Source organism: Dermacentor albipictus, chromosome 4 (assembly GCF_038994185.2).
Source record: "Dermacentor albipictus isolate Rhodes 1998 colony chromosome 4, USDA_Dalb.pri_finalv2, whole genome shotgun sequence".
NCBI lineage: Eukaryota > Metazoa > Arthropoda > Arachnida > Ixodida > Ixodidae > Dermacentor > Dermacentor albipictus.
Window position 1 is genome coordinate 59953002 of NC_091824.1, and position 20560 is coordinate 59973561.

Here is a 20560-nt window from a genome sequence, read left to right on the forward strand (position 1 = left end):
TTTACTATATCGCACGACGTTTCATAACATGCACTCTTTTGAGGCCACTTTATTCTATAAGTTATATCGTGTCAGAAACAAATTGCTGCTTATTTATGTGCCGCCGTCAGCGGCGAAAGAGGCCCTCGTTTCGACCAGGGAGAAAAAAAACAGACATGATCGGAGCGGCGAGGCGCTCGCTCGCCGGCTCCGCCCCGTCGGGTCTATGACGTGGCCGTGACGTTCGCGCTACCTGCGCTGTCATTGGCTGCGGTCGCCCGACCGATGCGGCGGTCGCACGAGAATATTCAGCAAGTTGGTCGCATGCGCGGCGTGCGATTCGGCGCCGCGTGCGAGGGATTTGGTTGAGAACCTGTTGAGTGCGGCTGCCGGTGCGAATGGTCGTACGACCGATCGCACCCAAAATCGCACCATGTGTCTCCCGCATAAGTCTAATGAGGCGAACATTGCCGCACGACACACCGAAAGGAACAAGCATGGGACGCGTATACAGATGCAGCATATATACTCTGCGATTCTCTCTAGACCGCGCGTGTGCGATCGCACGCACGCGCGCGCGCACGCACTAAAAAAAAAAAGAAAGAAACAAGAAATCGTTCGCGTGTGTGGCGTGGTAGCGACTGGGCAATGACCGTCTACGGCCTGAGCACGAGGTCACACATACAAATTCTAGCCGCAGCGAATTTATTGCGAAATGAAGGTTCATAAAGAACGCGTGTGTGTAAAGATTTCGGCAATTGAATAAACAAACTAATAAATATTTGACTTCGTGTGAAGAAAAAAACTTACGCACTCAAGCTATTTTTACACTCCGGACAAAGAATATAATTTCTTCACTATTACATCTTAGGAAAGGGCGAGCATGAATTCATGCAGTTGGAGTAATTAAACTATAAGTGTTTTTTTTTAAAGGTCGATACTCCCCTATAATGAAGCTTGCGAATTCGAAGATGGTAAAGGTGGCTATATAAATGGCCAGGTATCTGAGCTTATATACAAAAACGATTGCCGATTCGGCATGATTTTCTTGTCTTCACGCTCCAACGAAGTGATGTTCTGCGCTGATCTGCGACGTATTACGCGTATTGAAATTGGGCAGTGGGTGTCGCCGCCCAATATTATTCTGTGGAGTAATGACGGACAGCGACGGTATACGTCGCGTTGCTCTGTGTTAGCGGCCTCGGTTATAATAGGTTCCATAAGCCAAGCGCAGCTGATTCGCACCCGCGACGATGACCCGGGTGCGAAACCTCAGGAGGTAAGAATTAATCCCAAACCTCCCACTATACCGTCCATGCATCATAACAAGGGCGTGGTTTTGGCACTAAAGCCACAGTTTCATTATATAATCACGGCCGTGGTACGAGTGTTTTGCATCGTTCGTTTCTAATACGCATGCGCAACAAACGGGCAGATTGCACGTGCCGTCATATCTAAAGTCTCAACCAGACGCGCGCGGTTTTTGAGCGACAAGAGACAAATTAGGTTTGGCCGTTGCGATGCGTGATCCATTGTTTTCGCTTGTTCCGTCGTAGATTTTGGCTAGCCGAAGAACTTTCGCTTTTCACCAGGAGGTCTTCTCAGCAGCTACCGCAGGGGCTTTAGCTACCACCTGTTTTCCTGATTGCGCATCAACATGTTAGCAACCACACCACCCTCTTCGATCTCAATTCGCCCTTCTCACTTTCTCTCTGTTGTGACAGCAATAAATGAATGGTAAGTTCTGCCTTCGCTTAGTATCATCTCGCACGGCGAAGACACAGTGTTGCGGATGTTCTGCCGTTCTTATTGAGATCAGCTGTTTGTTTTTTCACGTTGTTGTTGGGCCAGATACGCACCCGAGAGCCGCGAAGGTGCCTTGATTTCCACCTACGAGATGGCGCCACAGCATTGAAATGCTTGCGACGGGGAACGCATTTTCAATGGCGATGATGGCATGCTAGAGTTAGATCTAGTACACTCTGGTTAAAAGGTTAGCCTCGTGTAACGTTCAGTGACGTAGGCAGAAATATTCCTGTGTAAGGGGAGGGGGGTGTCACGTACTTGATTTCGGCCGGGGGGGTTTGAGGAGGGGAGACAGGGCGCTGAACAGGTTCCACACTAACAAAGAAATTTCAGCTGCACGCGAGACGATTTACTCCGTCTCAGACTACCGGTACTCTCCTGTCGCATCAATGCGATTTGCCTTGCTCGCACATTAGCGCCGTGGACATGAATGCGATGCGCTGGAAAAAAAGATGCGATGCGCCACTTGTCGCGTAAGTGCACAGGTGTGTTTCGCCGGCGAGCGGAGGAGATCCCATGCCGGCAACCGTGCGCTACTTCGGCGATAGGAACATTCGGCTTTCCCCATCCTTCTCTTAGCCTTTTCCTCTCCTTTACCCTCCCCCAGTGCAGGGTAGCCCGGTGGTCTCAGACCTTCTAGCAGAAAGACCCCCCCAATAATATACACACACATATATATATATATATATATATATATATATATATATATATATATATATATATATATATATATATATATATATATATATATATATATATATCATATCATATTATGAGAAGCCAGTGGTAAATAACACCAAGAACAACATAGGATCAATTTACTGCAGTTCTTAATTGAAACAAAGAAATGATAAACAGTTGGAAATGTACAGAGTGTTTTGATACGAAAGCATCAAATGGTCCATTGAGCTAAACAACCGGCGTCTGTAGTAGCGAAACGGCACCTTAGTTCGCATTGGCTGGGGCATCGCGTCAAGTGCCCGCCTAGACGGAGTAGAGCGGGCGAAAGGTTACACCTGCTGCCGAGCTGGCGTAGTCAGCCTTTGCTTGAAGGGAGAGGGCGTGGCCACGACGCCACGTCACTTTCGCTCTGTCAAGCCTGCGTTATCCGCGCATCCCTTGTCTGCGCAAGCTCTCCCCTTTGTTCTCACTTCGCCTCGGTAATCTCTATAAAGAAATTATAGTGTAAAAAAACCTGAATAAATTCTAAAGGAAAAATGTTGGCGGTAGTTTCGAAACTACGACCCCGCGCTCAGAAGCCGAGTGGCTTAGCCAGTAGGCTAAACCAGCGCCTTCCAGATAGCAGGCCTTTGCACTCTGCTTTATGACATCATGCTACATGGACAGAAATTCCCATCGCCAAGCCCAGAGTTAGGAAAGCGGTGACGTCAACACCACGGTGGCTTACTAGGGAGCTCCCACATTAGATTCTGTGGCAGTCGGGCAAGGTAGCACGACGGAACGGATCGAAGTACAACGGCCTTGTGCTATCTAGGAGGCGTTGGCCAAGCGTCTCAAAGCGCTCGCCTGCCCGCGAGGAGCTCATAACTCCAAGGACCGCTCAGGGGCGTTCAAGTGGACATTAATGATTTCCCATTCCCAACTCATAAGTGCTGAGGTCTCCTCACATTTTTATGCGAAGCATATTAACGTAGGTTTCGGGCCTTCGCGCGACGCCCGGCGGTGGCCACCATTGACCCTGAAGTGGGGTCACGTGACATGACGTCACGTGACGACGTCACGCCGGCTGCAGATGGGGCCTCATATCGCGCCGTCGGACGTCGCCCGGCGGAGGCCTCCACGCTTCGGTTCGCGCCGTCACGCGCGACGCGGCGGCGGCGCCACCATCGCTGCATCACGTGATATGTGACGTCACGCCAGGGATGAAGCGGCGCACGCCCGCCGTCGCGTCAGTCTCTGTGCCCGCAACCGCGCCAGCGTCTTTGCGCCGGGCGTGTATGCGGTCAAGATGCCTCCAAACGCTAAGGATACGCTAAGGTTAAGCCCAGTGGATGCGAAGCATCCACTGGGCTTAACCTTGAAAGCTTCTAATTTTTTTATACCACTTTCCACGTGTAATATATATATGAGAAGAAAGGGTGTTAACCGAGGGGCGCGACTTTTATTAACCATATCATAAGAAGTCAACAAACATTGAAACCAAGGACAACATAGGGGAACTTAGCTGTACTTACTAAATCAATTAATGAAATGATAAATTAATGGAAATGAAAGTGCAGGAAAGAAAAACTTGCCGCATGTGGGGAACGATCCCACAACCTCCGCATTACGCGTGCGATGCTCTACCAATTGAGCTAACGCGGCGCCGTTTTCCCGTTCACTCATTCGTTTCTTTAATTTCATTCTCTCATTTTTCAATTCATTCTTCAATTCATTTCTTTTATTCATTTCTTCAATTCATTTAGCAAGTACAAGTAATTTCTCCTATGTTGTCCTTGGTATCAGTGTTTGCTGGCTTTTTATGGTATGACTAATAAAAATGGGGCCCCTCGGTTAATCCCCTTTCTTGTCATTTATTACATGACGAGGGTCTCGAATCCTGCAACATCGATGCCTTCAGGTAGCATGTGTGAGTTTATTGACGAGTAGCGTCCACCAAAAAAAAAAAGAAAGAGATCACGTACTCGTGACGCCTGCGGCAGGTAGAATGTTCCGCATCCCCGCCAAGGTTTGCAAGTGGTGGCGCTGGCTGACACTCCGAGGGTTCTAGTATAGAGGAAACGTAAGTACCCAAGCAAGTGGAGAAGGGTTACATTGAAGGAGCAGGCTTTTTAGTCTACGGGGGTAAACAGTTCAGTCAAGCGGGCCGACGTAGCACAAATGGCGGTTTCAGGTAAAACCGTGACCAGGGTCAGCGCACGCGGCCCCTTTGTTGGTTGCGGTGGTTGACCGGCTACCCCTGCAGCGTAGCCGGCTCCTGCTTACGCCGCCCGACGGGCTCCTTGCATGGGATCCTAATCCTGATGGATCCGCTCCCGGAACCAGGGAAAGGGTTGTTAAGGAGCGGTGAAGGTAAGGAGTGACTCGCTGACGTAGGTAATGTCGATGTTCAAAGCGCGCGCGCGAGCAGCCTGCAAGGGCAAGTTCCTCCAATGGGCCTGCACGCTAAAGAATAAAGAAATCAGAAATAAATAAGAAAATAAAAAGAGAGAAAAGATAGGAAATAAGGCCATACGGAAGAAGAAAAAGGTGTACAAAATAAAAATAGGGTTAACAATAATAAAAGAACTGGGCAAGCAGGAAGTCAGCATATTATGATCACCGGAAGCCTTCGCCTGTGCGGGATTGCGGGGCACACTAGGCAGAGTGCGGACAACCGGCCGAGTCCCAAAGCGTGGCGTGCATGCTTAAAGCAATTATTGATGCAAAAGCTGCAAGGTTAGGCAGAAGGCCATAACCAAAAAAAAAAGGAGAGAGCGAGAGAGAGAAAATAGAAGAGAAACATATTCGTAGGTTAGGGTGTCTTTCCTAAAATGGAGGGGGTGGGAAACATCTAGATAAAGATATATTCGCCTTCTGAAAATCTTAATGCCGAGAGGGCACCGGTGCGTTCATTTATTTCCTTTTTTCATTCATTGTAATAAACTTGTAGTTGAACTAAGATCCGCGCTGTTTGTGTTCTCTGGTAGTGCAACATCGCTTTCCGATATTGTAACATACATACCATGCAAGCTGTGAGCTTCTGACGCAATATTTTTAGAAAGGGGAAAGCCGGGGTGTGACTGCATGTGTGAACGATAATTGTTGAACCGAACTCCGTCTGTCCTATGTCCGTCCGCACTATGCATTGGATGTTGCAAGGTCCACGTTCAAAAAAAAAAAAGAGAGAAAAAAAGAAACCATCGCTGACGTTCGATTAATCGCACTCGAGCTCATCTCTAATTTAGTGTTTGTACTTCGTGCTTGTAACGCATGCGTGCTATCTGCAAGCGAAGTTGTCTGCATGTGTTTGCATTCCTTGCCCCTGCTTTCCCGCAAGCACGACATTATACGTCCGCCGTTTAATAAATTGAAACACGTGCAGGTGCACGTAGAAAAGCGAAAATACGTGATTTCTACATTTCGGCCGGGCTACGGCCGAAACGTTTATTTTTTATTTATTTATTTATTTATTTATTTATTTATTTATTCATTTATTTATTTATTCGATACGCCAGCGTTTACATGAATTGTGTGCATGAGACGACTTATCTGTCTCAGTAAACTCCCCCTCCCTCCATTCCCTTCTGGCGCATAATCCGGTCTGACTTCCTATACCGCGCAAACCCCACCATTAACAAGGATGCGACGCGCCAGAAATGCGATGCGATGCGGCGTTGTAGCATTCACGGAAACGTGGTTAAAAAAGGAGCCTGGAAATGGGCTTAGTTACCTTCCGGGAAGATAATAAATCTTTTACGTTGTAGAATGTAACATATTTGTTTCGTTTTCCATTTATTCGGGCATTCAATATTTATTTATTTATTTATTTATTTATTTATTTATTTATTTATTTATTTGAACAATGTTACAGGAGACAAAGCTCCCTTCATTAATGTAAGTAGTAAAAACGAATAATATAAGAAAATAAAATAGGTTTGTAGGTTTAATGTAGCGAGCACGATTCTCAAGATAGAGTTTTAATCGTTGCACTTTTATACACGAGCACTCGCAAACCTCCCTTAGTTGACTAATTTGGTGAAACGGTTTTTTACACGAGCATTTTAGCCGGCATCGCAGCGCTTCCTAAACCGCACGAGACACCGAGAGCTTGCTCAAAAAAGTCCCCCCTTTTAAAGGTAGCCCGGAACCAAGGATCGGTCCCCGCCTTTCCCCGAATCTTCAATCCCGGCCCAGATAACACAAACTTTCGCCGAAGCAGTTTCAAACGCCGAAAGAGTATCGGGCATCCCGGTATCGGTGCACCACGTGGTCTTCCTCTCTCGCTCGCTCTCTGATCGCTAAACGATGCCGCCAATCAAGGCAGCACGCGTTGATGAGTGCGCTCCCCCTATAGTCTCCGCAAGCTTTGATCGCCCAGTTTCGCGCTACCGAGGTGCGCGGCGGTGTCACTGTGGCGTTTGTCATTTGTCAACCTCCTCAGCGAGGGGAGGCTAAAGGTGGCCGATGGCGTTAAACACGTCCGAGTGAGCTCTCGCGCAGGTTGGCATCATTCTCCAATTTACGTCGCTCAAACGGCCTGTTGCTGCCCGCTAAGCTTGACGCCGGTGCGAGAGGATGGTATAGCAGGGATTTGCCTTGCAGCGCCTGAACGCTGGAACTTGAGGTTTTACTTTCCCACAGCAACGACAATGTTTCTCGGGATTTTTTCAACCGCTGAAACAATGTCCGTCCGATGATATCAAGTCGTCGACGCACTTAAACGTCTTTATGTCCTCTATTTTGTTGTTTTTTTTTCTTTTCTGCTAACGTACAGGTCTTCGCGATCAATCAATCAGTGGTGCAACAAAGGATTCACCAATTTAACAACGAGCACGTTTAGCACATACCCGGCAGCAAGTGAACCTTAAAGATTTGTAAACATCCCGCCGACACGACATATAGAAACGGGGGTGTTCGGTAGCAGGCCCTGTTCTTTTTTTAATTTGCCATAAACACAGGTTTTGTGAAATACGTACGCACTGTATTATTCAAATTAACTTTAGACCCAGCACATGGGCAGCAGCAAACTCGGCCTGTTACTTTGTCTGTCTCTCTCTTTTTTTTTTCTGGTTTCCTTCTAGCTTGCTGGCATTCCACTACGTAATAGCAAACTCAGATCAGCAGACTGACAAGAAACACATTGTTTGGAAATCACTGACTTTTTCAGCAACTTTGCTGTTGCCAGTTTCGTCTGCTTCAGGAACTTTTCTGAATCTCTTTTGTACGCTTTTTTCTCCTTTTTTTTATTCCTGCGCCGCCACATCACTCAACACCTTTAATTTTTTTTCTTTATCTCTACTTCGTTATCACTTCCCCTCCCCCTCCCCTGTCTCCCCAGCGTACGGTAGCAAACCTCCCTGCCTTTCCCCTTCCATCTCTCTCTCTCTCTCTCTTTGTTTTTTCGCCAACGAAATCAAGCTTTCGTAAAACTTGACGCTACATTCGTAACATCACAGAACGAGCCAAAATTTGTAATGTTAACAAAAATATTCGGGATACTTGGCGGGTATGTTCAAAATATCAGGTGACACATCCCCAAAGGAGAACCACGCAATACAACGGGATTGAAAGTGAAGCACTTGGATGCCTCTTTAGCGCGAGGAAGACCGGCGCGACGGCACGATGTATGATACATATGCAGCCCCATTGCTGACGGTGGCAGCCACACGCAGTATGGGGTCTAACGAATTGCGCAGTAGGCCTCGGAAGTACGCTACGGCCTCGGATGCTTGCCAAGAGAGAAACGAGCTGCGACGTGCGAAGGGGCTCGAGCAAGGCGTCTGACCGCTGGCGCTGCTTTCCCCCCCTGAGAGGGAAAAAAAATTGTCGGGTTTTAGGTTCCAAAACCACGATCCGATTATGAGGCGCTCTGTTGTGGGGGACTCCGGAAACATGAACGACCTGGTGTTCTTTAACGTGCGCCTAAATCTAAGTACACGGGTGTTTTCGCATTTCGCTTACATCGGATTGCGGCCCCCGAGGCCGGGATTCGCTCCCGTGACCTCGTGCTTAGCAGCCCAACACCACAGCCACTAAGCAACCACGGCGGTTCCGAGCATGCTGCACCTTTATGTAGTGCATTAAGTGCTTGCTCGTGTCGTTGAGGTGGCCGACATAAAGCGTCACAAGTGTACTTCACACTGCTGCTAGTTATGTATTGCAAAAAAACAAGTATTGTTGAATTCCAATGGCGGAGTCGGAGCAGCCGACGGACTCCGCGAGCGAGCACTCGACTCTGGCGCAAAGCAACGCCTCCAGATCCGCGAGTGGAACACAACCTGCACCGCCGGAGCAAGTTCTATCACAGAGTTACCCGGAAGTTCTATCACAGAGTTACCCAGGATACCTTGCGTGTTGTCATTTCCTGCCGCTGTTTGCTCCCAGCACCGCCGCACCGGTTACTTGTCTCTTCAACGCCGTTCACCTGTTTCTTTAAAAGTGCGGAATGGATATCTCGCCAAGCGTGCAGCAGCTTTTGCTTCCTCGCGAGTCATGACCGGTGGCGCCTCCCAGCAGACAAACGTGGTAAAGGAAATACGTCACGCAGAGTTCCGGACCACTCCGCCGATTTTGGCGGAGCATCTTTTTCTGCTCCACGGAGTGACTCCCGCTCTGAATCCCCTCCGACTCTCTCATTGGAACACCTTACTCCCGCCCTCCCTCTGCCATTGGAACAAACTTGCTCCGAAACGAGCAGAAAAACTTGCTCTGACTCCGCCATTGGAATTCAACATATGACATCTCCGATGTGACCCCTCCAAGTGTCACGGCTTGTCCCCCGTTCGCCTTCTTTGTAAGTGTCTCAATGCACGCCCGGGGCAGATAATACACAGGGATTCCTACAAAAAGCTGTCGGAGCGTCACGATGGCGCCGACGACAAAAACACAATGGTTCCTAAACCTGCTTAGTACCCTTTTAAGCAGCTTGTCCGAGTGGCCGACAATAATCGTCTTGCTCGTCGGTTCCTATTACTATGACTCTACCCGCCGTGGTTGCTCAGTGGCTATGGTGTCAGGCTGCTGAGCACGAGGTCGCGGGATAGAATCCCGGCCTCGTCGGCCGCATTTCGATGGGGGCGAAACGCGAAAACACCCGTGTACTTAGATTAAGGTGCACGTTAAAGAACCCCAGGAGGACGAAAAGTCCTCCACTACGGCGTGCCTCATAATCAGAAAGCCGCACCGTGACACCAAGTGTGCAGAAGGCTATCTATAGCCTTCACGTGTTACAGAAGTGTAACATGCTGCCAATATTTTTTTCTTTTTTGATGATATCAGTATTACAATCATAATTATAACACCTTGGTGTTTCAGCATATTCTGAAGGCACAGCTGCAAGCACCTAGGACTGGCGACGAAAGATGCTTGGCGGGCTGCGCAAAAGCCCAAGTGAACTTGTCATTCACGTTTTGCTGCTATCAAGTTCGGCTAGTACGTTCTGACACAGTGGTAGCCCCACTCCGGCAGATAGGCCAAGAAGGCAAGGCAGCGTTGAAAGAAAACACGAAGGGAATGCGCGCGCATGTACGCGAGACGATTGATGCTTCAATACGTCCTCAGTATTGTGGAGAGAGAGAGAGGGAGCACAGTGGATAAATATCAAGATGATGTTGCTGTTCGCAGATGTGTTAAGAGTCTTCCTCAACACATTTCTCACAACACACACACACACACACACACACACACACACACACACACACACACACACACATATATATATATATATATATATATATGGACAGGACGCTTTTTTTAAGCGCAGCAACCCCGGCGTTCTCACAGACGAGTTCCCAGACGAGGGACCTGCTTGGCCCTAATAACGTGAGCTGCGGATGAATAATTTACTATTCATTAATGAACCTTTTTGTTTGTACTTCAGAGGCAGTTGTCTGAATGGCGAATTCGAAAGTATTCACATATTATTGCGATCCAATTTTTTTAATGATCTTGAAAACCACACCTAATTCGAGATATTTGTCATCGAACTTCAACGGTAAATCCAAGCAATATCGAAACCGAGCGCCGCCGGCGCGCGGTTTCATATATCATATCAAATGATATCATATCATATCAGATCAGATCAGTCATATCATACCAGATCATGTCATATCATATCAGATCAGATATCATATCAAATGATATCATATAAGATCAGATATCATATCTTATCAGATCAGTCATATCAGATCATGTCATATCAGATCAGATATCATATCAAATCGTATCAGATCAGATCAGATATCAGATCAGATCAGATCAGTCATATACCAGATCATGTAATATCAGATCAGATCAGATCAGATAATTTTAGATCATATCATATCAGACCGCAACGCCCCCTGACGCGTCAAGCGCGAGAAAGTTGGAAACTGAACGCCTTGGCCAGGCGCGAAAGCTATACTGGCACGGCACGCTTTGCCTGCAGCAAACATGTGCCGCTGTGTGTCGAGTCAAAGCGGTTTGCGAGGCGTTTAGTCTCGATATTGCCTGGATTTGGTCTTGAATTTCGATGACGAACGTCTGCAAATCACGTGCGATCTTTTGCATTAAAAAAATTGCTGTGCCATAAATTGCGATGCCCCACAAGTTTTTTTTCCCTATAAACAACTGCCCTTAACTTAGGAATACAGAAACTGATAATGATTTTTGTTAATGAATATTTTCGGAGTAACTTAAGACGAAGCAAAGTATTTCCGCCTCGCCGTAGAGCTCGTACGCGAAGACGACAGGTTTCTCACCGTGATACACATTTTATTAGTGGCATGAGCACCGAGAGAGGCTCTTGTTTCTTGCGCAGCGCTTCCGGTTCACTTCCTGAGACGACTGGGGACGAAATTCAGGATAAATCAAGAAAAAAATACAGAAAAAGTGCAGTACAAAATTTATGGGTGTACTTATATATATGATATCAGACCATAATTTTGGTTACAAGTTGATTTACCGAAGTGTCTGGAATAATTAGAATTATTTAGAAATCACTAAGACGACCATGGACCAAATTCAAAATAAATCAGAAAAAGATAGAGAAATAGAGTACAGCACAAAAATTCATGGGTTTCATTACAGATGTAATATTAGACCGTATGTTTAGTTACACATTTAAGTACTAAGGTATCTGGAATATTTTGAATTATTTAGAAAGCACTAAAATGACCAGGGACAAAATTGAACATAAATCAGAAAACTAGGAAAAAAATAGTACAGTACAAAATTCATGGGTTTCATTATAGCTATGATATTACAGCATAAGTTTAGTTACAAGTTGAGTTACGTGAGTGTCTGGAATAATTATAATTAATTAGAAATCACTGATTACCGCACATCGAAGCGCAGCATCATAGACTTTAGATACCCGCAACGTAAGCACAACCTAGGCGAAATTCGTGGAAACCCGGAGGCAGAAAGCAGAAGTAATGGCGTCACTAATTACGTCACGCATAAGAAGGTGGCGTGATATTTAACCGGCTAATTAACAGAAAACAGTTGCCTCCGAGTTCGGTTCGTGCGTCGCGTTCGCCTAACGTTAACTTAACGAACACCAACGCCGAGGTGCGAATGTCACTGTGAGACACATAAGCCAAAAATTAGGGTCGCCTACCATTTTGATAAAGTATCTGTATTGTCTAGAAAAAGAAAAAAAAACACCCTGTATACTGTGCTTTGTAGCTTCGTGCTAGAGTCAGGTCGATTATGTTTTCCCTTTCAATATTCCGCTTGAGAGGAGTGGCGAGAATATTATGTCATCATTTTTCGTCAGCCAAGGCGGGGGCCTCACTATGGCGTCCGTTTCTTTTTGTAATCTCTACTGACTGTGCAGGTGCACAATGATGTCATATAGTCTTGCATCGGCTCATATCGTGCCTGGTTCGGACCGCGCATCCTGCACTTTTCCGCCCGCTTAACTATCGCGAATAACTGTTGTGCTTGACAGAACTTCGGAGCTAGATACGTTCTTAGTTCATTCAAGTGATTGATGACATATGTGCGCAAAAGCAGCAAGGAAATTAAAGGGGCAGAAATCACCAGCACAGCGGCTTTCGGCAGTATGGCAAGGGTAGCCGAGTTTCGCCAACTAGTGGGGCAGAGAACTCCGAACTATTCACCAATCAGAAAGAGGCAGCTGAAATCAACCTCATAAGGCGTGCATAGAAGAGACTGCAGAGAATCCTTTCTCTCAGTTAGTTGTGGTGCCGCACCCCTCTCTGAATATCCATACAGCTGCAGAAAAAGAAGTAAGGTAACGGCCCGAAATCACGGACATTTTGTAATCTCTAAATAACGAGACCTGTACATTGTACACGTGTATCTATGCACCCTTCTACAAAACTAAAAAGGCCTCGCTTACAAGGAGAAACATTAGGGTTGTCTTTAGCCTATTTTCCAAATTTTATTCTTTTCCCCCTTTTTGATTCAAACTTTCCGGTGGCCGCAAGGCATCGGCCGTAGCATCCCTAGTCAACAGCGAACGAAAAATCCTCTCTACTAACGAAGCATGGACGGCTGAGCGGAACAAGAAATGCGTTGTACCTAAAGAAGAACGCTTACCGTTACACCAGGGGCCGAATTCACAAAACGTAAGTGTTGTCGTAAGTGTTGTCGTAAGTGTTTGCGACTGGCCGGCCGCCTTCGCTAACTATTTGTCCGACGTCACGACTAACCTGGCGTCTCTGCGCTTAAACGGTTCCAGCGGTAGTTGTTTCCTTTGTCTTTCTTTTCATTTTCAGTATACAGGCCCAGTTTGCTTACCAGTCTTAGCATTCCACGCGGTTACGGTTGTCACTTCTACTCAACTGCGAATGCGTAATGTTGGAGGCAAGCAGTAATGGTATCTACAACCGGAGGCAGGCTGTAACTGTAATACTACAATGCGCTATTCTATCCGCCAGACATCGCGTCGCCTAGACAACAAAAGGACAAGTGCTTTGAACTCCGCTGAGTGAAAGGCGACGATGAGTCTTGCCCTCCTGACATTTGTGAGTGGGTCAAGGACAGACTCGTGAATGTGCTTTGTTAGAAGGACGCTTTCGTCGCCACCCTCTTTTGTCACATAGAGGTAGAGTGACATTCGAAGAAGCGACACGAAAGAAGAACGCCTACCCGAGCCACTCAAATAGCACAAAAAAAAGAAGGCCTTCAACTCTTGTGTTGTCTACAACATTGGGGTAGTCAAATACTGCGAAGGATTTAGACCACGTGACTGACAGCGACGGTATTGCGGTGCTCAGTAGCAAGCGATGCCAGCAGAAATGCAAGTCACTGCCGATTCGAAGACCCACTTACATACAGAGGCACCAAGCGCAGCGCAACTCCCTCAACATTTAAGACGGCGAGTTGGGCGAGTTGGTGGTTGAACATATTCCTGTGGGTGGGCAGCGCAACCCGGACAAGGACGAAAGGAAGAACACAACACGAGCGCAGACTAACAACTCAACATGCCAACAGTGAAGTTGCAGTCTCGCTCCTTGTCGCGCTTGTAGAATGAACCAATGATAAGTCGGTTTGTACTGCAGGCAGCGGCGCCAGCCGCATTACCTCGGCAGCTTTTGGAAACATAGTTGTAAAATAGCTACTGTTCTCTCCCCAATCCTGACCGCTTGTCACTCCGCCATGCCTGACCGGACACTCTTGCTTGCTGCTCTACAGTAACTGGAACGCCGGCAAGCGAGGTTGTGTGGCTAGGCATCAGCTAAGCGGTTAATCTACGCGCCTGCCCCCCCCTTTCCTTCCTCTCCTCCCCCCCCCCCCCCGCCCCGCGTCTAGAAAAAATACCCTGCAGAATTTTGGTCTCCTTTCTTTCTTGTAGGAAATATATTTATCGAACTTGTACGGTCGGAAGCTGGAACAATGAATGAAATAAACCTTTTTTATTCTTGTCAGGATAAGTCATTCGCACCCTTTAAGGCGCCTTGTACACAAATGTGTACAGGCGCTCCCAGAATAATTCGGAACGCCGGACACGCAGCTGCTCGTCGGCGGAGCGCGCCGGCGGATAAATACAGGCAAGATTTGCGCATGCGCGGTCTCCCTAGCTAGCAAGTTTCGCTCCCTAGTGCATCTAGATTGGCGTTGCCTTGCTCCAAGAAGGTAGCGCTAGGTGCTCTGGGCGAATGAATGTCTAGCACAGCATGCATGCACCGTAATCTATAAATAAAGGCTTGTGGATTCCTTGCAGCGTATTCTCGCCATGGCCTACATACCGTCTGGGAGATAGCAATGCTTTGCGTGATTACATGCTAGTGAGGCGGCTTGGCTACAACGGCATTGCTGCCTTATTTTTCCACCGTGTTATCCTGTCCTGCGAAGTATTAGCTCTTAGTAAAATAGCTCCCTATCGGTGTTACTACTAGCTTCGTAAAACGAGGACAATTACCACTATTACATGACCCCTCTTAACGGGTGTGTCTGCGATAGTGGCAATAAAAAAGTTTACAATATGAAATAACGTGGCACGTTCATCAAGGCCAATTTCACGCACAAGAACTCACTTCATGCAAAAGGCACTCTAGTGAACTCTTCACGACTCTAGTCATTTATTGGCGCACCCCGTTACGTGGTTCGCATATATTGTGCGCCAATCAATCACGGAATCTGGACCATTGGTAGCGAGTATCCTTACGTATTGATCGCGTGTCGGCGTTTGTTGGCGAAGATACTCATTTTCATGCTCATTTTATTTTGCTCAGAGGAAATATACAATGATAATTATGGGTAGGCTGTGTGAGCTAAATGCAAAAAAAAAATACTAAGGAGAACATAGTAAATTTAAATGACAGGAAGAACACTGGGTTTATTTTTTCCACAGTAAACAAAAAGAATCGAAACGTAACTGTTTCGTCTAAAGCTGTTGGCATGTTCCGCTATCGATATCTCGCGAATGCGCCGTCCACGTGAAGCGCAGCTTATACACGGCGTGGAATTGGCTCGTAGAGCGCATCTACGAAGTCCCTTCTCTCACCAGCGCGCTCGTCGGCACTGGCCCCTCCCAGATTCAGCTTGCATAAACTTTCCTTCATCATGCCCCACACGTTCTACATAACATTGAAGTCTGCACCTTTCGGATGCCAGTCAAGAACGCGAACCCCACGTTCTTGAAGAAGTTTTTCCACAGCTCTGGCGGTGTGCACCGGGCTCAGGTCTTGCTGGAACAAGTAGCAACCATATTTAAATGGCCCTTCCAGAGCGTATGGCTTAGGTGGTAGTCCAGAATTTCGCAGTAAGCTTTAGCTGTGAACGATGGGGACAGTCGGATTAGCGGACCGAGGCCCTTTTTGCTAATTGCTCCCCAAATGTTGATAGTACAGCGGCCGCTGCTGTAGATCTCGTAAACATACCAGGCTCGTATCTACACGAAAAGAAGGGAATAGATAATGATCTTTTCAGATGAAATACCTTTTGCGCGTCCGAAGAATTTGTGCTTAAAAGATCAGAAAGAAAATTAAAAGCCTGCAGTTATATGGTCTCCATACGCGGCGCTCTTGAGCCCATCTGGATGAAAATGTCGATTCATCTGAGAATATGACTTCCTTCCATTCTTCAGTCGTCCAGCGCTCGTATGCCCGGCCAAACTCATGGCGCCGGAGTTTTTGGCACTCCGTAAGGTGTGGCTTTTGTGCCGCGACAAATCCACGAAGACCAGGCGCTCGCACGCGCCTTCTAATTGTTTCCTCACCGACTTGCACGTTGATGGCTGTCTTGATCTGGCGGGCGCTCTGAAAAGGATTAGCAATGGCTGCAGCAACAATGAGAAGTCGGACTCTTCCGACGTGCATCGGTGGCGTCCCGATCATGCTGCATCTTTGAGTCGGCCATCTTCATCCCTGTACGCTTGGATTAAGCGGCTGACCGCACTTATAGACTTTCCTGTGCGGCGGCCTATCTCACGTTGAGGTATACCTTGTGAACTGAGCTTAATTCTATTTCTCCGCACATTCATCGGCACTCTTTTCGGCACGTTGCGTCGATAGGAATAGGGCGAAATTCGCGTAACTGTCATTGTTTCAATGTGTTCGTATCTCTTTATCAATCTAGCCGCCGATATCTTCACGGTTGCATCAGACCAAAAAGGCCGCCCTTTGCCAGAGGTAGTCACGGTCACCTACCATAAATATTTTGAGCAAATGATAAATATGGCCCGCACTAAAAATGAAAAAAAAAAGGTGCCCAAGCACCCGAACATGCAGACACGAGCGCTTATGCTCCAACGCGAGTGCATGCGCAGACACAGGTTGTCTCAGACACCACCGGCCCAGCCCTCCTTGACAAAACGTTAAGGGGCACCTAGGGCTACCATTTTGCAGACACGCAACACAAACTAGATGCATCAGGGAGCAAACCTTGCTCGCTAGGGAGACCGCGCACGCGCAAACCGTGGTACTACTTTTCCCGCGGGCGCGCTCCGCCGGCGAGCGGCCGCGTGTGTTGCGTTCCGAATTATTCTGGGAGCGCCTGTACATTGCACGTCTGGTGTGTTTTTCGCATGTAGGACACACAACTCTCTATTAGGTTGTTTTTAGCGCACTCGCAAACTTTAAACTCACAACCACGTGAATTTTGGGCGCCATCTGTCACATTTCGATGAAGATGTCCATATCAAAACAAGAAATGGCGGATACCGGAGCAGCAAAGAGCAGTGAGTCAAGTTAAGTTCTTATTTTTTAGAGCCGCTTATTTACATTGTAGCAAGCAAAAGAAAAATTAGACGCGCTTGTTCATTATATAAAGTACCGAGGAGTGATAATTTCATAATTTCTGAGGAGATGACCGAACGCTAACTCTCGCACGCGCATGTGTACACGATTGTGTGCAAAGCGCCGTGGTCGCTGCAGAAATGAAGAACGCTGAGAGTTGCTTTGATTTTCTTTGCAGTTTTTTTGGCCCCCAATCCTTGTTCTTCTTTCTACAATGCGAAAAAGCTTGAGAAAACATGTGTCAGCTGAAACGCTTTTAGAACTCATAGCTGATGGATACGCTTCAGGCGTCGGGGAAAGTGACGAAGAAGACGCCACGTGTGAAGCGACCGATGCCTGCGTGGAAGCTGCGTTCACCAACCTCGCAGAAGATGAAGATGCTGCTGCAGGAAAACGCAAGCTGAAGAAATGGACGCTGAGTGTGCTTTTTCACTTTGTGGACGTGGCTATCTGCAAATCTTGGCTGGGATACCTCCGCGACAATCAAACGCTGCCTAGAGCTAAACTCCTAGATTTGTTGAATTTTCGCTTGCAAGTTGCCGAAGCACTAATTAAGTCGGTACTGCCCGAGAAAACGCGTGGAAGGCCTTCTCTTGCAGAGATCCAAGCACCACAACCAAGGATAGGGCAAAAAGAAACAAGCAAGAATATCGCTTCCTTGCACCAACGCGCACTACGACTCCTTTGACCATTGGCCCAAAGCCCGCGACCAAAGTAGCCGTCGAGGTGCAAGCTCGAGAAGTGCACAGGAAGGACCCGGATATTTTGCATGAAATGCGCCGTGCCACTGTACCTGACGAAAGAGCGAAATGGCTTCTTCGCCTTCCGCAAGTGAATTTTGTGACCACCGAGGCGCTGTGTACACAATTGTGTACGATGCTGCAAATAATGAAGTCTCATGATAACTTTCAAGAATTCAATGGTTTCGTCTTTTTTAAGTCCCAAAAAAATGTTTATGCAAAATTTTTTTTTCTATGCATAATTACAAATGAGCCTGAAAGGGTTTTAATTAAGTGGCGACCTTGGGGAAGTTGCCTATTTTATGGAAATTTGTCGGACATAGTCCAGCTGCGCACAATGATTTCATAGAAAGGTAGCAGTTTCATAGTAATGTCACCACTAATACTTCTTTTTTTTGCTGAAATATTTTGGGAAATCAGTTAACACGACTCTATGAAGCCCCCCCCCCCCCATCCTCCACCCTTTCTCTTTTTATTTAATTTTATTTGTGAACCGACCTTGAGATGGTCGAGGAAAGGGCCGTGTGTTGGGGCATGCAATAGTATACTTATTTCTAAACCTTTTTATGCTATTTTTGACCCTTTCTTTAGTTACCCTACAAGTTCTGGAAAGAGAAAACGTTTAGCTGCACTTTGATATCCTACAACATAGGTTTCTTTCGTATTTCTTGTACGCGTGCAAGGCGCACGGATAATCCATATTTGGAAGCGAACGAAATCGCATGCATCGGAAGGCTAGTTGGTAATGCTTGCCTCATATGAGCCAAGCAGAAGACAACAAAAAGAACGAAAGAACGAAACGAAGAAAGGAAGATAGAAACGACACAGCGATAACAACCGGGCTTCGTCTTTCTTTTTTTTTTTAACCCGAGGCCAGCACGCTCTCTTTTCTCCCGCAGCTTTGATGCCCGTTCTTACGAGAACAGCGGGACGACGAAGGATGACAGACAGCTGCGTCCCGCGCGCAGTCTCCACACTTCCGTTCGGAAGTCGCGGCTTCCGCGCAATCCTCGCGTAACTCTCATCTCCGCCCAGGCAGTGGAACCATTGGCGCCCCGCACGACTCGAGGAAACTTAAGGAGTCGCGCGCATTGTCGCGGTCACTGCAGTTTAGTGCCGTTGTCATATGGGAAGACGACATTGGCACCCGGAGGTGCCGCGTCCCTGAGCTTACATGTACTCCTGGTTGCCCCAGCGGGTTCTCGCCAGCGGTAGCCGCCGCATCTCCCGCAAACACGCGGAACCACGGTACAACATGTAGGGGGCACCCTTTGCTTAGTTAGCGTGAGAAGCCGGGGTGGACCCTCAAGACGCCGCTTTGTGCTTTTCCGTCTCCTCTGGGCGGTGCGGGTGCCGCTTGGCTTGACCTTTGCAAAAAGGAAGGGGGAGGGGGGGGGCGCTTACGAGGCGGGCGACATTGTTCAAGAGATGAGGCTTCTGGAGGACCAGTGGGAAAGAGATGTCGGCCCGAAAGAAACGTCGGCCCGAAGCAGCCAAAGAGCTCATGCCGCAGACACATTTGCGGTGCAATACCATATCGGCCACGCTTCGCGAAAAGTCTCGTTTGAGGCGGCATGCCAAAAGTGGCCCCGCTGTCCCGCCGACGAGCGGGCGCCTAGTTTCCTAGGAAGACAGGTCACCACCCTAGCGAACTCGTGAGAAACCGCGCGGAGGTGGTGGTGGTGGTGGTGGTGATGTTGAAGCAGGCGGGATTAGCCTGCTTCAACCGCGCGGACATTTCCCGTGGGAAAGCGGTTTAGCTGACCACAAATTTCTGACGAGGCGCACGCGAAAAAGAAGTTTGCAACTTGGTGTTGAAATGTGTTTGTACAGCTATGTACGCGTTTTTTATTTCTTTATTTTATCACCATCTTCCTTATTCTATTGCGTCTTTCCTAATTTATATGCGTTCTTCTTTCCTCATATTTCATTATAAGTGGGGTATAGAAACGTCCTGGTAATATGCAAGATGCCAGCTACTTCTTCTCGCTTAGTCAAGCAGCCCATATCAATGTTGAACTGCCTCAAACAAACAAGAAATTAACAAGCAATATAAAATTCAGTTACTTGTATATGTCTCTGTTTTAACAATATACTTCATAATTTTCTTTTCCTTACCCTTTTACGGCCTCTTTAATTATTATTATTCTTATTATTATTGCTGTTGTTGTTGTTATTATTACTGTTATTATTGTTGTCTCTATCTAGCCACTCCCCCCTCCCCCCCCACCAAAATTAATGCTTCAAAGCAGCGCCCTTATATGAGCTGTTTCAGATGCCATTTAGTGACAACACCGCGAACTACTGAAACATCTATCATTTATAGTTTTTCTTATACTATTGACTTCATTTCCGGTCAGCACGCTGATGAGTGGCTTTGTCATACTTGGCTAAAGACAAGAAAACTTTATTTCGCGCTGTTGACTTGTGTCCAGTGACACGTATGTATCCACCGTAATCATAACTCGCCTAAATATTCACTCCTATAGTATTAGCATTACCTTTGTCGCAGCCAGTGACACCTCAAGCTCCGCAGCTATTACCAACTATATCGCGCTTATGACGCACCCTCAGGCACTCCCCAACAGCGCCTTTCAACCTTTACTTTTTCTAATTTTTTTTTTATCGCCAGTCATCGATCGTCGCTAATCGATCATTTAACCCAGCTGCGTGCCACTTTCCGTC

The 20560-nt window shown here is 47.2% G+C and overlaps 1 non-coding gene across 1 annotated transcript; it reads right to left on the reverse strand.

Annotated features, from left to right (window-relative positions):
* Nucleotides 1-4037: 4037 nt before the first annotated feature.
* Nucleotides 4038-4110, reverse strand: TRNAT-CGU (transfer RNA threonine (anticodon CGU)). Its single transcript has one exon. It is a non-coding gene; the product is annotated as a tRNA-Thr (tRNA).
* Between the last annotated feature and the right edge of the window lie 16450 nt (nt 4111-20560).